This window comes from Equus caballus, chromosome 21 (genome assembly GCF_041296265.1).
Source record: "Equus caballus isolate H_3958 breed thoroughbred chromosome 21, TB-T2T, whole genome shotgun sequence".
NCBI classification, from domain to species: domain Eukaryota; kingdom Metazoa; phylum Chordata; class Mammalia; order Perissodactyla; family Equidae; genus Equus; species Equus caballus.
Window position 1 is genome coordinate 65,899,699 of NC_091704.1, and position 17,249 is coordinate 65,916,947.

Below are 17,249 nucleotides of genomic sequence, written 5' to 3' on the forward strand. Positions count from 1 at the left end.
CCAGTCAGAGAGTTCTGACCACACACCTCTTCCCCAGACCTCTTTGTCACCCATTTTCCAATTCTGTTCCTTTGAAGTTCATAATCACCCAGCCAATCTATTGGCCACTGCTTATGAGTCAGTATGGATATGTGCTTCTGATCATCTCCGCCTCCAGGTAAAATGAACAACTAGGGCATCGCTTGAAGTTTTGCCCACTGAAAGGGTTTCCCTTCATCACAGTCCTTCATGGTTCCTGAAAAATGGCGCTGCCGAAGGGTCCCCTAGAGTAGGGATGTAGTGCTGTAGCTGTCTACTTTCAGGTGATGCCAGTATATTATGCAGAACTATCTATAAACTAGACTAGAATTTTTCTTCCTCTGTCAAGAAAGTCCCTATGTAGCCATGTTCGGGTTGAGAGAACAGAGGCAATGCCGCAGGAGAAGGAGCCATGCAAGTCTAAGTTGCTTGTGTTATCTTAATTTTACCTCCAGGTAAATCTCGTATATAAAACTTCACCTGGATGATAGAGTGCTGCTATGCACACACAACTTTATTACTTGGTGGCTTAGACGTCTCCCAGTTCTTCGAGGGCAGATCAAGTTGAATGGTTACCTAGTGGCTCATAGTCAGATGTTCTGTCTTTATTGGGGTGCAGTAGCGAGCCAGAAGCTATCAAAAGAGAACACATCTTCAGATGATGACTGAGCTTTGCTCCAAAATTCTGAAGGTTTGCAATGTGATTCTATAAAGAGTTGTCAAAGGCTTTGTACAGCATTTCCATCTGCTGCAACCACTTCAAACAGTTTTGGATCTCCTGGGTTATCAGGCTCCAGTGGCAGATCAATTTGTACGGCAGCTTGGACCTATTACAGAGCATTGTTTTGATCTGGTCCTCATTCAAAACTGATAGGCTTTAGGTCTCTTATTAAATAAGCCAAAGCTGCACACTGCAAATCCGAAGAACCCTTCACCTTGGAAAATATATCTCAACATACCTCCAGAACATTGGACCCTAGACATTTTACCAAAATAGTAGGGCCTTGTGTTTTGAGGTGTTTGTTTCTCATCTCTGGCATGTATGTATCTAGTCAAGGTATCTAGGATATCTGCTATTTTTTTGCTCACCAGATAAGATCAGCATGATATCATCAATGTAAAAGGCCAGCATGATATATCGTGGAATATAGAGGCTATCAAGACCCCTGTGAACTAGATTATTACATAAGGCTGGAGAGTTGATACAGTTTTGCTGATCTTGCCAGGTGAAAGCAAACTGCTTTTAGCATCCTTTATTAAAAGGCACAGCCATAAAAGCATTCACCACATTAATACCTTTTAACAAGGCATGTGTTCATTGCTTCAGTGAAAAAACCCACAACTGGATTGGCATCTGCAATTGGAGTTACCATATGATTAAGTTTATGGTACTCCATTGTCATTTTGCAAGATTCAACTGTCCTGTACAACCACTACATCCTTTAGGTCCTTGGTGGAGGCCCTAAATTTCGCATTTCCTCCAAGAGTGTTATATTGCTTTTAGTTTATTATTTTGGAGGTAGAGCCAGTTCAACTTTAGCTTTCCTACTATAATAGTCCTCACTCCACAGGTCAGGAACCAATATAGAAATACTACCAGAACTTGAGTATTTTTCTTCTAACTTTGCATTTTGGAATCGGAAAAACAACCATAGAATAAATTTGGGGACCCAGTAGGCTCACTGTGAAATGGAACTGAGCCAAAACTACATTAATCACATCTATAAACTCCTTTGACTAGTGGACCATAATGATATTATACATCCCCAGGAATGAGTATCACTTTAGAACCAGTGTCCATTAATCTCTAGAAAGTGTAATTTCCCTTCCATAATGCACAGTCACTCTGGTAATAGCTGCAGGTCCCTTTGGAGATGAGGAAGAGGAAGAGTTACAGGACTAGTTTCTAGCAGTGTTGCACAGTCCCTCCTCAAGATCAGGCCTCTGTTTCATTCGAAAGGCCCGAGGTCTGTGAACTGACTCGATTCTAGAACCAGTGGAGGGGCTGTGGACTCTATATTGTGGTGATTCAAGTGAAACATCTATTCACTAGACATAAAAAATAAGTTAAGAATTTAGTAGGCTTCCATTTTCCAAATCTTTCTCAAGTTCTTCCTTTGGACTCTAACTGAGCTACTCAAGTAATGGGATTCTGGGAAATGTAATTCACCACCTTAGCCAAGTTGAAACAGCACAGTCCAGCAAGAGATAAATAAGTGTGCATTTGATTACAGTTTAATGGGATGTGCCTATTCCCACAGCTTTGTGCAAAACACTGTGGTAGTACAGAAGAAGAATTTAGGACTCCAGGGGAATTAGACAAGGATGGTTAGTGAGTGATTTATGAGCTGAATTTTAGAAGGAGGAAAGGTGATGGGGGCAAGAGGGGAACATTTCAGGCAGCGTTTCAGATATTACTCATTTGGCAAACTGCGAGTAGTTTACCACGACTGGAAGACGTGATTTAATGCATGCAGGGTAGTTACAGGAGATGAGGCTAGATGTGACTTTTTAAAAACAATCTTTAACCCAGAAATTGTGCCTGTGTTTTATAAAGATAATTTAGGCTTATAAATAAATTAGGCTGATAAAAATTAACCTACATTCATCAAAATAGAGACATACAATGAGAATTTAATTATGTCCATTAAATTTGACCAATGGAAAATATGGAGGCAATAGCAAATTGATTTTCTCCTAATTTACTTTATTTTTGAGGTACTAATAAGTATTAAAATAGCAAATAATCATACAAGAGAAGAAACTTTCTTCAAATTGGGGACGCAGACTATGAATAATAATATGGAATACATATATTGCAAAAATAAGGTAGTATTATCATAACAAAACGTATAATTATACAAATTTATAGTCGTTATGGATCAAATTGTGTCCCATAAAAATTCACATGTTGAAATCCTAGCCAGAGTACTTCAGAATGTAACCTTGGAGATTATTTCCTTATGAAAAGGCAGACACACATTGGAGACAGACATGCATATAGACACCCTAAAATAAAAGCAGAGATCAGGATGACACTTCTACAAGCCAAGGAATGCCAAAGATTGTCAAGAATCACAAGGAGCTAGGAGAGAAGCATGGAAGAGATTCTTCTTCACAGCCCTCAGAAAGAACCAACCCTGCCAACATGTTGATCTTGGAACCCTAGCTTCTAGAACTACGAGACAATAAACTTCTGTCGCTTAAGACACCCAGTCTGTGATATGTTACAGCACCCCTGGGAAAGTAACTCAATAGTACTAATTGATTTTTTTAGATAAACATAATAAAGAAATATTGTAAAATTCCTGATTATTCAACTAATCTCGGATCTATTATTTATGAACTGCTGTTTTCTGTTTATTATTTTCAAATTAATATTCAGTTATTGGAAATTAATAATTATAATGATAGTAGCTAACTCTTATGGAACATTTATTATTTGCCAGGCACTGTTTCAAGTACTTTAAGTTTATTGATTCATAGATAATACTATTAGCCCCACTTTACAAAAGAAACCCAGAAACACAGGAAAGTGAGTTGCTTAAGTTTACATATATAGTAAGTGGTAGATCCAAGGCATAAACTCAAACAATTTGGTTCTGAAATTTCCTGAAGTTTTTGGTTCTAACCACAATGCCATATTACCTATTGGTGACATAACTAATAAAGATTTTCCTGCCCCTCAAAAGAGCTTTTCCAGCTCAATGACAGGTTGTGTTTGGGATGCTGGATTCACAACAGATATCTACATGACACCAAGATGTCTGCCTGAAAATACTTAGATCACATAGTTCTAAAATATCCATATATTTTCACATAACACACATTATTTTGGACTACTTACTATATTTGAGATTTATTTTAACAGAAAATAATAATACCAATCCTCTATATTGGTTTTTATTTCTGTTAATATTTAAGTTGATTTCTTTATTAAAGAAGAAAAATCTATAATGATAATTTGGGCCTTTGTAATCGAAAAGCATATACAATAATCTTATTTCAGTGAATGGTATTAGTTTCATGTTGTGTGGGTATTATGCAGTTTAATGCCATGGAGTTCAGTAACTGCAAAAAGATTCCCATACACATGCACACACAGAGAGGGTCATTGTCTATCCATGACTATAAGCAATTATTTCCATCAAAGTGAGAGTAAAAAATGTCTTTCACTTATTTCATGACCTCTGGAGAGCTTATTGTAAATTCTTCAATTAGGATACTGATAGATGTAACTTACTAACATCATTAAAGGGGTTTCCAGTGAGGAATAAATTTTTGGTTTCTTATCCCATTCTGCAGTTGAGTAACTTGACCGAGATGCCCGCTACAATTCCATGGCTCTCCTTATGTTGAGCAGGGAGCTCTATGCTTCAAAGGCCCTGGATTTCCTGGCACAAGCTCCTACATTTCCTGAATTCTGGGCACCTTACCACCTTTCTGCACCATGCAACACAACTGCACAATGACTCAATAATAAGACTTTTCCAGTTACCCCTCCTATTTTTCTATGATGCCAGCTCCTAGTGCTTAGAGGCAGATTTTCAAATTTCTAAAGAAAAAAAGACTAAAGAAATCAAAGTGTTACATATTTAATACTGGGAAGTTATGTATGGCTCTTTTGCAGAAGGAATACAACCTATGTCCAATGTCCAATAGCATAGAACTGAAGGCATTGGAAATTTTAATGGGTTAGAGTTTAAATGTTAATCATAGATTAAAGTTCTATTTCTTCCTACACAGGTCTCATCTTTTAAACTCTTATATAATACATATATATCTTGAAGCATGTGAAATTCAAGGTTGTGCCAAGGATATCTATCATCTGTTTATCTATGTCCCTTTCTCCCCCTTGTTTCATCTCAGGGAAGGAAAATAAGCAACGTTTTTAATGAAATTTGTAGATACTGTCATATCTGTTAAAATGCTTTTGGTTGTAGGTGACTCAAAGTTACAGCCTCTTCTACTATGCACCCTGCCTGTCTCCTTCCTCTATCCTTCTTTTAATCCCTTCACAGCCTTCAAAATGCAAATGACGCTTGTGAGAAAGCTTCCTAAACCTCTTTGTGTCTTTTCTCCTCATCGATTCCGTAACTCCTTGTCCATCTCTCTCTTTAGCTTTTATCCCACCTCTCCATCACTTGTATCGCATAGACCACTTATTCCAGGAATTGAGTTCTCTTTGGGGACAGCACAGCTTAGAGGTAAAAAATAGAGTCTTTGGAGTTTAATCACCGCAGCCACTTAGATAAGGTGATTTGCTCACTGAGTCTCAGTTTCCTCATCTTTACTTCAGTGATAAATACTAAGAGAGTGTATATGCAGTGGTTCGCACACAGTAGGTACTCATTAAATGAAGGTGATTATCAATTGCCCGATATCTGATGCAATTTTTGATGCATAGTAGGCAGTTAATAAGCATTTGTTCAATGGGTGAGCGAATGACCATCCTGAGCTCTGGTTCCTGAATTACTGACACTTAGGGTCTCCTCTCTGCATGCTGTTGTGCTCTCCCTGCTGTGTGATTTGCTGCCTCTCTGGCTAAGCGGCCTTGGGTGCTGACTTCTCCTGGCTTTCCTGGCCTGTTGTGAGCCACACCCAGGCCCCCACAAATCGCATTTAGCACAATGCGCATCACTGCTCACCCTTGTCTAGACTTTTAGCAGAACTCAGAGCCTCTGGGAGGCTATCACTCATCATCGTAATGGCTGATTATAAATTGTGAGGAACAAAATTCCTTGTCTTGGGAATTATCCAGTGTTATATGCTGAAATGTGTTCCCTCATATTCATACATTTAAGTCCTAATCCCCAATAGCTCAGACTGTGACTTGATTTGGGGTTAGGGCCTTAAAAGAGGTAATTAAGGTACAAATGAGGTTATTAGGGTAGGCTCTAATCCAATATGGTGTCCTTATAAGAAGAGGAAATTAGGATACAGATACACACAGAGGGAAGACCATGTGAAGAAACAGAAAGAAGACGGCCATCTATAAGCCAAGGAGAGAGGCCTCAGTGAAAAGCAACCTTGCCGACACTTTGATCTCAGACTTACAGCCTCCAAAATTGTGAACAAATAAATCTCTATTGTTCAAGCCACCCATTCTGTGGCACTCTATTTTGGCAACTGTAGCAAACAAATACATTCAGTTTGTCCTACCCTTCACAGTTGTGGAAAGAAGATTGTCTCAGCACCAGAAGATCTAGATTGAGCCTGTTAACTATGGCAATGAATCAAAACCAAACTAAAACACGATCTTGTCAAAATAAGAATGCTTGTAGATAGGTAATAAGGAAGTGGATTTCACATAAGATCATTTCCGTATGAGATCATGACCCTAAGAAGGAAGAAAACAGTGGAGTTCATTGTGACTACTGTGGACAGAATAATAATGATTTTTCCACAAATGGAAGACAAATTAGGATCATTTAGCGCAGACAAAACTGATGTCCATGTTGAGCTATTACAGACTTGTGAAGCAGTTTTTCTAAGTTTCCACTGATTTTTCACTCTGTTGACAAGCATGTAGTTCATTCTGAACTCAGGAGCTCAACTTTACATTCTGACTTGGAAATGCCATTCTTGGTTCCTCAATTCCCGTTTACTTGAAGGCAAGTTCTACAGCATCTCAATTTTAGGTATTACTCATTAAACATTGACTTCTTTTTAGTAATCCTGCCTTACAGAATCGTTTAAAGAGGGTTATTAACTGATCAATATTTTAAGGCATTGAAGCCGTGTAGGTAAGTCCTTAAGCACATACATCTGATTTTAAGAGTGATTTTGGTAAAGAGAAGGGATCTGGTTTTGAGATTCAGATTTATTACCAAACAAATAACTTGATGTTCTTGTTTTCCTTAGTGATTTATCTGGATAATTCTACTGCCTTCAGTAAATAACTGATTAAAACAAGGGTACAAAAGATGGTAAAAGTAAGAGTTGTCTACTTTTTGGCCCTAATTTTTGAATTAATTAATTAATGACTGTTTTATGAACTCCTTGAGGTCCAGGGTGACATCTTATTCATTTCCGTGCCCACACCTTACTCATAGCCTAAAACATAGTCCAGAGTCAATCAATAACTTTTGAATAAGTAAGAGAGAAACAAATTATCTTGAGAATCAACAGAAATAGTAAAAATGTTGTTAAACAAGAATAGGAAAAAGCTCCATTACTTATGTCCAAGAATGAAATAACAGATTAATCTATTTTAAACAATAGGTCATAAAAATAATAGGTCTAGTTTATGCTTTTAATTGTCCTGGCATAATTACAGCATCTTGTTTCCCTCTCAAAAGTGTGCCAGTTTGGATCATATATTATGCTTTCACTCTACTTATAAATGTTAAGATGTAAGTGTTTCAGTAAAATTCTTCCAAATTGTTTCAGTATTTGTTTTCTAGTAAACGTCATGAAACAACCATTCAACCTTGTATTTGGGGAAAGTATCTCTACCTGCTTCTACCTTCTCTTTACCCTGGCCTAGATCAACCACCTAGTTTCTCAAAATCAGTTTCTTTCTCAAAGAGCTAGGAATCAAGGCCTGAGCGATGAAATGGATTATTTTCTTGTTGAATGCTGAAGAGGGCATTTGATAAAAACCAAATAATGTTGTTGTCCAATATATTCTTTCAGTTAAACTTTACTTTTTAAAAAAATTTAGACTTTTGAACTATAATGATATTTACAAAATACTTTCAGAACCCTTGAATCTAAGTTAATGTTTTCAAAATTATTTTTTGTAATCTTTCACTTATAAATGTTTTCTATATTTTTAAGTGCTGTTGTTTATGATCCTGCAGGTTAACTTATAAAAAACAATGACAACAACAACATTCATTTATAATTTTAAAAATAAAATCAGGAAATTTAGGTCATACTAAATAAAATGAATTTATAAAATATTCATAAATGCACGTTGCAGAGAAACTTACATATATAACCAGGCAGCAAATAATACTGGATTCTCTTCCATGTTTTGTATGTTTGTTCATCTTCTCAATGCCACATATTTCTGTAAATTTGTGATATTTTTTGAGTAATCTCATAGACCTTATTTTATATGACCATTTTGGAAACAAAGCAGTAAAACAAATTCTTAAATTATATATAATTCCTTTTCTGCACATGAATTTTTATAGGAAATGAATTTTTATAGGAAACTGTTTAATTTGTATGTAAATTTGCTATCCAAGGTCGTGTGATAAAATCCGCATTTCCATCCATATATCCAGGCTCACACAAGCACATGAAACCATCCTGCAGGCTGCCATATTCTCATGCCTATTTTCAGCCTTGCTTAGTTTGCCCATCTATTCATGAATAGCCATAAGAATTATGTACAAAGTCCCCTCAGATTTTTCACTCACATTCGTTGTAAATTAGGTGATGCCTGCTTTATGATTTCTTTGATTAACTCAGAAGTGACACAAATTAGATTTGTGGCAAATTGCACTTTAGCAAGAAACAGATTGAATATTTAAATAAATGGGGGAAACAACGTGCATCAACGTGCCCCCTCACCTTCCACCCCCCCACCAGATTGTATCTGTAAATGTAGGCCTCTGGAGATGCTTGCTATCTGAAGGCTCCATGGTACAGTGGTGGCTTTAAATATTGCTCCTCTTCCTTGATGTCTTTGAAAAAGGATAAGATGCTGCTGGCTTAGTTTCAGGAGGTTCTGCTTCTAAGAAGGGGGGCTTCCCAATTCCACAGCAGATCATGCAGTCAGAGGCCCATCCCTGTCCTGCAAGCTCACGATGCAGGGCAGCATAGGCCTTCCCAAATATCATTTGGCTCCTTGACTAAATGGCCAGTATATACTAAAACAAACTCTTTTTTTGTTTACTTAGTAGGTTTAAATTTATTTGAGTATTTCTGTTAAAAACATCCTTAGTTACAACATCATAAAAACAATTTCTGGAGACAGCAAGATCAGGGAGGTTTGGAACTGTCAGAAGAAGCTTTGCTATGGAAGGAGGATAATGTGGGGCAAAGCTACCAGCAAAATCTGAGAGATTGTTTAGCATAGTGGATGACAAAAGTGCACAGACACATGAAATACTCATCATACCGAGGTCACAGTGGGCGTCATTTGGAACACCTTGCCTGGAGCCAAGTCACACGCTCTCCAACAATATTCTTGTTTAATAAGGTCTTGAGTGATTGCTCCTTCCTCCCCCCTAGATTTTTCTGTGGCATTCCCTGGAGCCCTTAGAGCAGTGAGATTCAGTTCTATCTGCACATTTTTATCCCTCTGCAGTTGGGGGTGGGGGTGTCCTACAAATCTTCACAGCTGATCCCTATAAAAACCTGCTCACCACACCACGTGTAATTTAGGGACTCCTCATCTTAGAACTTGCCAATTTGGTGACGTAAGCCGTTGGAAAGAAATCCACATCTGTCCTTGAGTATTGTTAGCATATTGAAATCCTCTTTGTTTGAGAGGCTTTTCTGAGCGTTTTTAGATGCAGGGGCTCTGGGTCAGATGGTGTGGATTCAGACAATGGTGAAGCCCAGTTCTGTGTTTCAGTCTTTAGGTGAGTATTTCTGAGTGTCTTACTCTAACATTGCAGGCTTTTTTTGCAGTCCAATGTGTTTTAATTGTTCTATTAATTATATATCAATTGGTATAATTCACTACAACCTACCAGAGCAGATGGCTAATTCAATTGCCCCAACAGACATCTAATTATCCCTGAAAATATGCTCTAACAGATATAGTTGTTGTCTGCACCTTTCCAGTCATTTTGAAAACAAAAGGTTGTTGCTATAATTATCCTAATTGCCCTGTAAAATTCAATCAGTTGCTTATTAAATGGAAAGCTCTTAGAAATAGAGAAAACAATAAGAATCAAATCTAGTTGTTACAATTTTCAAAAATCTAAGAAACAACTGTGCTTGTAATGGCATAGATAGGTTCCATGCATATCCTATCCAACATAATATTATGCAAATAACATTTGAGAAAGAAAGAAAGAAAGAAAAAGAGCAGCCTCTGACATCTGGAAGCTGGCCTGGCACTCACAGCTAGGCCATGTTATTCTCCTGTTGGATATACATGATCTCATAAGGAACTGACTTACTCTGAAGCTGTGATGAAATGAGACAAAGCAAGGCCACTTTATAATTTTGTCTAAACACAGACAAAAACAAGGTCCCTGTTATGTACTGAATGTTTATGTTTCCCCCCGCCGCAAAAATTCATATGTTGAATTCTAATCCCCAGTGTGATGGTACTAGGAGGTGGGTCTTTGGGAGATTTTTAGGGCATGAGAGTAGAGCCCTCATGAATGGGATTAATGCCCTTACAAGGAGACCTCAAGAGAGCTCTCAATCTCTTTCCACCACGTGTGGACACAATGAGAAGTTGGCAGTCTACAACCCAGAAGAGGGCTCTCACCAGATCCCAACCATTCTGACACCCTAATCTTGGACTCCCAGCCTCTAGAACTGTGAGAAATAAATTTCTACTATTTATAAGCCACCATGTCTGTGGTATTCTATTATAGTAGCCAGAACTGACAAAGACAGTCACAGAATACCAAACACTACCCCTTCTTGCTGAGTGACTGTTACTTCTTTACTTAATCATAAAATTGCCCCAGCTTTCTGACAGCATCCACTCTATCGTAAAGCCTTTAGACTCTACCTTGAATTACTTAACCAATAGCTATATACTGTCATATTGTAAGAGCCTCATTTTAATAGTTTCTTACTGAGCCACCCACCATTCTCGAGTGTATGTGCTGGCCCTTGCTGCAACAAGCAATAAACACAACTTATTCAACTACACATGTGTTCCTGGTAATATTTGGCTTTGTTTAAATGTTAAAAATAAAATTTGATTGGAGGTCTATTTAATTCCCAAATTCCTCTTGAGTTTTCTCGATTAAGGTAAACACTTGACACAATTTTTTCGGCTCTTTCTTCCCACTTTTGGGGAAAAGCCTCTGACTGCTTTCAAAATTTTTCTTTGTCTTTAGTTTTCCGAAGTTTGGTTATGGTGTGTCTTGGTCTAGATTTCTTTGGGTTTTTGCTATTTGGATTTTCTCAACTTCTTGAATCTGTGATTGCATATTTGTTGACGTATTTGGGAAGATTTCAGCCATTGTTTCTTCAAATACTCTGTTAGTCTCACCGTCCTTCCGCTTTCTTTCAGAGGTTCGGAAAATAAATGTGTTGGGTCTTTTGTTATTGTCCCACAGGTCCCTGAGGCTCTGTTCCCTTTTTTTTTTTCAGTCTGTTTTCTTCTGTTGTTCTGATTGGATGAATTCTATTGATCTGTCCTCAAGTTCATTCTCTGTCATCTCTATTCTATTGACCCCATCCAGTGAGTTGTTTTCTTAATTTATGTTATTGCGTTTTTCAGTTCTATAGTTTCCATTTTCTTCTTTTTTATGACTTCTATTTCTTTGATGAGATTTCTATCTTTTCCATCATTTCCAGAGAATGTATAATAGATTTTGGAAGTATTGTTATGATGGCTGCTTTAAAATCCTTGTTGGATAATTCCGTCATGTGTTTACCTTAGTGCTGTTAGCTGATGGATTTTTTCCATTCAAGTTGTGATTTTCTTGGTTCTTGTTTGCCAGGTGAATTTTGATTGTATCCTAGACATTTTGCCTGTCATGTGAGGAGACTCCGGTTAGATTTTTTAGTTTGGTAGGCAGTCACTCTGTTTAGATGTAGCACACAGGTCCTGAACTACTTTTGAGGGTTGAGTTTCCAATGATAGTTTACTTTTTATTGTACTAATGGTGTTACTTTGATCTGTTTGATTTATGTGGTGCTATCTGAGCCCCCCTATTCCTTGCTAGTGCTGCCTGATGACGTGTAAGGGGTTTCCTCAGACCAGACATAGGATGTCTTTCCATGGGGGAGAGGAGTCTCAGGCCCGCAGGGACCAGGAGGCTTGCCTGGGTAGGCACTTGCTGTGGAAAGTTGCCACAACCTCTTGGGGGTGGAGAGGGCTTCACAAGCTGGGTAGTAATTGTGCTGGGATCCCCTTACTGGTGTTCCTTGTTGCCCCAGTGTCTCTGGTGTAGGGGTGGGGTCTCAATTCAGTAGAATCAAAGAGTTTTCCTGGGCCAGGCTTCTTGTTGTGGCCGGGTTCCCCTTTCTGATTCTGCCTGCACACCTCAGTATTCTCAGTAGAGGAGAGGAATCTCACTCACAGCAGAAGAGAGCTTCCCCTGACTGCTTACTGTCGGTGAGGGTCCTTATCACCCTATTGCCAGTGGTATTGAACGCACCTGATCTTGCCAGGGCGACTCCTATTCAATCTGGGGGAGGAATGGACCTTCTGTTGCTTGGTTAGAGGGGAGGAAATGCCAAGCCTGAATTGCCTTCTTCTGTTGAATGGAAGGTTGTAAGAATCTTGCCACAGTGCTTTTCTCCAGTCCTGGTGTCCCAGATCAGTTCATCTTCTTGCCACCTTTCAGAGTTCTCCTCTGGTTGTCTCTTGCACTACTCTCAGGGTTTACAGTTGTGTTTGGTGAGGTGGAACAGGGATAAATGGGTCTACAACATCTTGTCTAAATCAAAAGTCTCCATTTACCCAACTGAATTTTGACAAAGGTACAAAAGCAATTGAGTGGAGGAAGGATAACATTTTCAACAAATGTTCCTGGAGCAATTGACATCCATAGGCAAAAAAACACAAAAAGCAAACAAAAAAAGACATCCTCAACCTAGATTTCACACCTTATACAAAAATGAACTTGAAATGGATCACATACTTAAATGTAAAACTATAAAACTTTTAGTAAAAAAAAAGAACAGAAAAGTTTCATGATATAGGGCTAGGCAAAAACTTCTTAGACTTGACATTAAAAACATAATCCATAAGAGGAAAAATTGAAAATTGTACTTCATCAAAATTAAAAATGTTTACTCTCAAAAGACCCATTAAGAGAATGAAAGGAGAAAATATTCATGAACCACGCATCCAATAAAGGACTAGTATGTAGAATGTATACACAAGTTTCAATATGCAACAGTTCAAAAAGACACAAAAGCAAAAAAGAATTCAATTTGCAAATGGACAAAAGTCATGAAGAGATATTTCACCAAAGAGGCTAAACCAACGGCAAATAAGTACACAAAATGATGTCCAACATCTTTAGCTGTTAGGGAAATGCAAATTAAAACCACAATGAATAATGCTACACACCTATCAGAATGGCTAAAATGAAAAGCAATGACAAGATCAAATGTTTACGAGGATGCAAAGAAGCTGAATCATACATACCTTGCTGGTAGGAATCTAAAATAGTGTAGTCACTCTGGAAAGCAGTTTGGCAGATTCATATGAAACTAAACATCTAACTTTCGTATAGCTCAGCAATTGCATGCTTGGGCATTTATCCCATGAATACTACTCTGCAATAAAAAGGCATGAACTGCTGATATATTCGACAACATGGATCTGCAGGGAATTATCTTAAGTGAAAAAAGCCAATCCCAGAAGGTTATATACTGCTCCGTTCCTTTTATATAACATTCTTGAAATGACAAAATTATAGAAATGGAGAACAGATTCGTGTTGCCAGGGATTGGGGTAGGCAGAGGGAGGGAGATAGGCGTGACTATCAAAGGTCAAATGGAGGGATTCTTGTGGTGATGGGACTGTTCTGTGTCTGGACTGTATCAACATCAATACTATGGTAGTGGCATCATACTATAGTTTCACAAGATGTTACCACTGGGTAAAGGTACATGGAATCTCTCTGTATTATTTCTTAGAACTGCATGTTTTATGATGACCTGAACATTAAAAATATAATTAAAAAGTCAAGGCCACATTATCACCTCAATTTCTGATAAGAGACAGATTGGTTATGATGGATTTTGTATCAGCTATTGGTGGGAAAATCGATATAAAATGTGTCTAGTCTTTTCTTTTGGTTTACCACTCTGTGCTAGTTATGTTAGAATATGTACGTACATGCACTTACATTCAGGATATCATCTTGACTAATATATAGTAATAAGTTTTAATCTAAGGATCCCTCCATCAGAAATGTATAAAGTGCTTGTTTTGGCAATAATCAGCATTAATAAGTGATTAGATTTTTCTTCTCCTTTGTTTATACACTAGAATTTCCAAATTTCCTAACATTTATACACTAGAATTTCCAAAATCATTAGAGACATAGAAAAGGGATTCAAGTATAGAAAAAAAGAATAGTTAGGGGAGATGCTTTACTTTCTTTCGTTATGTAAGTACAGACATCTCAATTAAACCATTATGAACTATTCCCCCTATGTATCAGTTGCAAGTTAAGAATTATTGTAGACAGCACCTTAAAACTGTGCCAAATTTGAGGCTGCAGTAGTACAATAGTAGTACAAACAATGAGCTTCATTATAAAATATATCAGAAAAAAGAAGTTTTTACAAATTTAAAAATTGTTTGAAAGTTCAGACCCAACCATAGAATGCCTGCATGTGGGATAGTCTGTGCAGTCCTAGGTATCACAAATCCTAAGTGATGGAGGTGACATGGCCCGATTAGGCAACTGAAAGGATCAAGCATATGAGTGGGCCATTGTTGGGGGTCTAACAGAAGGGAGTGGATGTTTTTGATCAGGACTCAGTGTATGATTGAGGCAAGATGTTTGAGGAGGAAGTAAGGAAGCCAGTAAGCAAAGGGTATGATTAACATCGGTCAATCCTGAAGTATAGAGTTGGGTGATTGCGGACTCACTCAGTGGAACGTGGACTTTGCCAAATCTAGCAATACTAGAACCGGGATGCATCTTATGTATGTAGAAACAAATGAACTAAATAAAACTCTTACCTTATTCAGTGAATACTAGGTATTAACAACTTTATTGCTTTAAGAGGTGTTATCACATCAACAATTAGGAGTTTTAAGCAACATGGGCGCAGTTGTTGAAGAGTTTCTTTTGTCCTTTTGCTTAGGACATAATCCCTGAGACACAACCGAGTGCCCTAGAATATGACCTGTAGCTTGATGATCAGCAGAACTATGTCCAAGGCAGGTCCTTTCATCTGACCTCATGAAGCCTCTTCACCTGACCAGTGGGATGCCACAGGAAGGTTTTGAAATTGAATCAGCTATTGGACCTGGCAGGTAAAACCCATTCAGCTCCAACATTTTAAAATTCTTCAGTTTCTTTTCTGTTATTTTACAGCCCAGGACAATGTATCATATGCTACATATATATTGGGGGGTTTTTTGTTTTGTTTTGTTTTGTTTTTGAGGAAGATTGGCCCTGAGCTAACTGCTGCCAATCCTCCTCTTTTTGCTGAGGAAGACAGGCCCTGAGCTAACTTCCATGCCTATCTTCCTCTACTTTATATGTGGGACGCCTACCACAGCATGGCATGCCAAGCAGTGCCATGTCTGCACCCAGGATCCGAACTGGCGAACCCCGGGCCACCGAAGCGGAACGTGCGAACTTAACCACTGTGCTACAGGGCCAGCCCCTATATTGTTTATTTTTTAAAAGGATTATACTCATGTACCTATAATGTATTATAAAAGCAACTATTAGAATGGCATGTTATAAATAGTAGTTTCATATTGTTATAGACAAGGAAATTCATTTCTATCAAACCAACTTGTATGAAATTCTGATGAGTATCACTCAGTATTTACGTCAGGTTTTAAAGTTTATGAGAACAAATTTAAAAACTGTTGTGGTTTCCTGATTCAGTCCTCTGCTCCAGGAAAGCTTAACCTTCTTCTCTGTACTGTTTTAGTCCCTCCTTGCGGATACTCATCACACATGATACGCTCCCAGCCTTTCTGCAATGCAGCTCTGAATTAATCTCAGCAATTTCCAGGTCTTTCCTTCCCATATACATATCATTTTTTGTTTTTCCTCTACTTGAAAATCTCTCTCTTCCTTTATTCCTCTTTTTCCTCCTTCCTTGCTTTTTCCCTCCCTTATCTCTCTCCTTCCCTCCTCCTTCTCACTATGAAAAATTTGGCGTATTTTTCAGATTTCTAGTAAGTTTATTATTCTCTGAGTTTCTTAGTTCTTATAACTCGGAATAACAGTGTAAGGCAATAAGGCAAGCATAGATTTTTTTATAGCCCGTGTGAATGATGTTACAACAATATTATATGCTCTCCAGATGAAACTGGCATAATTCTCTTTTCATGGCCTCATAGGCCCATTGCTCCAACAGGGAAAGTAATAAATCTGTGTGATGTTCTTGATTACTGCATTTTTAATTTGGGCACCTGCTTTATCAGACAGATATAATAATATGTACTTAGACAGACAGCTCCCAAGTGACTTAAAATGTGCAGAGGAGTTTTTATACTTATGCTGTTCAAATTAAAGTCAGCAATAACTTCCACTCTTTTTCTACTCTGATCATTCATTTTATGGTGGAGCTGAGAGACTCCCCAAATATGATGAGTTCAAATTTAAAGTGAGGGGGACACTAGGAGGGGACTTTGAGGAAAATGGAGAAGTTGGCATGTTTGCACCTTTCAGGTACTCAGTTTCCAAGTCTGCCTCCGTCTGGGTGGCCAGGATCAACTGTAGGTGCCCAGATGGCTGGTTCCATTAATGGCCTCTGTTCCCTTGCAGTGCGGCACGTTGGACCAAGGTCTGTACGTGAACCTGACGGAAAGGAGCGTGCAGGATGCTCAGAAGCTCATCCTGATGCATGAGGTGGTGCAGCCAGTGACTGCAGTGCCCTCCTTCATGGAGGACAACAGCCGCTTTTCGCACATGGCCATCGACGTGGTGCAGGGCAGGGACGTGCTCGTCCACATCATCTATTAGGCCACAGGTAGGAACTCTCCTTGAAGACTTTTCTACCATCTTCTGCTTTTGTGTTTTAAGTTCTAAACATGCAATTTCAACGTCAAGCTTTGGGTCTGTCACTTTCCTCACAAGAAGCAAAACCCACAATACTCCCTTATCTTTGTCGTCATCTTGTGCTTCTTAATTTTCTCTCTTTTTTTTATTCTTTGTTCACTATAATTGAAAAGACATACTTAGTACCTTTGCTATTGTAAGGTACTAACTTTTCATAATAACGTTTCTTGCCAGGACTGTTTTAATTTGAGTAATTTAAGACAATAGAGCATTTTGTTAGATGACAGTTTTAAACAGAATATAATCCTGTGTTTGTCCTGGTAATTTCGGACTGGTTCAAAGATAATACAGCAAAATATTTTTGTTGCAGGATGGTACATGGAAGCATTCTTAGAACTACTCCCTTAGGGACAAATAACA